Genomic DNA, 1,755 nt, shown 5'->3' with positions numbered 1-1,755 from the left:
ATGTTGCAATTAGGGATCAAGCCTTGGAGAAGGACATCATGTTTGGGAGGGTGGAGGGACAGTGTAGGAAAGGAAGATCCTCTATGAGGTGGATTGATTCATTGACTGGGGTAATGAGGGTAGGTATGTTGGAGACAGTGAGATTGGCACAAGCTAGAGCAGGGTTTGGGGCTGTTATACACAGGGTTGCAGGCGACTTGACGGCATATAAAAACAACAATGAGGTCCTTCACCTGCGCTGCGCCCGGAGCCGCCGCTGAGTCTGCGCCCCGCCCGCCACAATGCGGTCAAACTGCGCTTTCCGGCCGAGGACGAGTACCCGGACCTGAGCGGCCACAACAACCACATGGCCAAGGTGCTGACCCCCGAGCTGTACGCCGACCTGCGCGCCAAGAGCACCTCGAGCGGCTTCACGCTCGGCGACGTCATCCAGACCGGCGTGGACAACCCCGGCCATCTATGACCGTGGGCTGCGCGGCGGGCGACGAGGAATCTTAAGAGGTGTTCAAGGACCTGATGGACCCGATCATCGAGGACCGTCACTGCGGCTACAAGCCCAGGACGAGCACAAGACTGACCTGAACCCCGACAACCTGCAGGGTGGCAATGACCTGGACCCCAACTACGTGCTGAGCTCCCGGGTGCGCACGGGCCGCAGCATCCGCGGCTTCTGCCTGCCCCCCCACCCCCACTGCAGCCGCGGGGAGCGCCGCGCCATGGAGAAGCTGGCGGTGGAAGCCCTGGCCAGCCTGGACGGCGACCTGGCGGGCCGCTACTACGCGCTCAAGAGGATGACCGAGGCGGAGCAGCAGCGGCTCATCGATGACCACTTCCTCTTCGACAAGCCAGTGTCGCCACTGCTGCTGGCCTCCAGCATGGCCCGCGACTGGCCGGACGCCCGCGGCATCTGGCAAAATGACAAGACCTTCCTGGTCTGGGTCAATGAGGAGGACCACCTGAGGGTCATCTCTATGCAGAAGGGAGGCAACATGAAGGAGGTGTTCACCCGCTTCTGCACTAGCCTCACCCAAATTGAAACACTTTTCAAGGCTAAGAACTACGAGTTCATGTGGAACCCTCACCTGGGCTACATTCTCACCTGCCCCTCCAGCCTGGCCACGGGGCTGCGGGCCGGTGTGTACATCAAGCTGCCCCATCTGGGCCAGCACGAGAAGTTCTCGGAGGTGCTCAAAAGGCTACGGCTGCAGAAGCGGGGTACAGGTGGAGTGGACACGGCTGCCGTGGGCGGGTCTTCGATGTCTCCAACGCTGACCGCCTGGGCTTCTCCGAGGTGGAGCTGGTACAGATGGTGGTGGACGGAGAGAAGCTGCTCATTGACATGGAGCAGCGGCTGGAGCAGGGCCAGCCCAATGATGACCTGATGCCTGGGCAGAAGTGAGGCCGCCACCACCTAACTTATTGGGCGCTAGCCCGCTGCCTGGCCTACAGCGGCCCAGACCTTAGCCTCGCTGTAGATACTCCAGTCACCCGTGGTAGAGTTATATTTTTTGATGGCTAAGGTGTCACTGATGCTGAAATAAACTAGGGTTTTGGCCTGCAAAAAAAGAAAAAAGAAAGAAAAAAAAAAAAAAAAAAAAACCCAAAAACAAAAAACAATGAGAAAGGAGAAACTACACCTGAAAGACATTAGGTATTACAATCAACTAAATAATTGAATTAGACTACATATTTTAGAGAACCTCTAACTATTGAATGGAAAAAGAAATTTGTTATTAGATGGAATTGAGAATTTGC

The 1,755-nt window shown here is 56.5% G+C and overlaps 1 pseudogene; it reads left to right on the top strand.

Moving 5' to 3' along the window:
* Nucleotides 1–250: 250 nt before the first annotated feature.
* Nucleotides 251–1,399, top strand: LOC102874048 (annotated as a pseudogene).
* The last annotated feature ends 356 nt before the right edge of the window (nucleotides 1,400–1,755 follow it).

Source organism: Elephantulus edwardii, unplaced genomic scaffold (genome assembly GCF_000299155.1).
Source record: "Elephantulus edwardii isolate Elephantulus edwardi_28Jun2011 unplaced genomic scaffold, EleEdw1.0 scaffold02426, whole genome shotgun sequence".
NCBI classification, from domain to species: Eukaryota; Metazoa; Chordata; class Mammalia; order Macroscelidea; family Macroscelididae; genus Elephantulus; species Elephantulus edwardii.
Note: the sequence above shows the minus strand (reverse complement) of the source record. Positions and strands in the feature narration are given on the sequence as shown.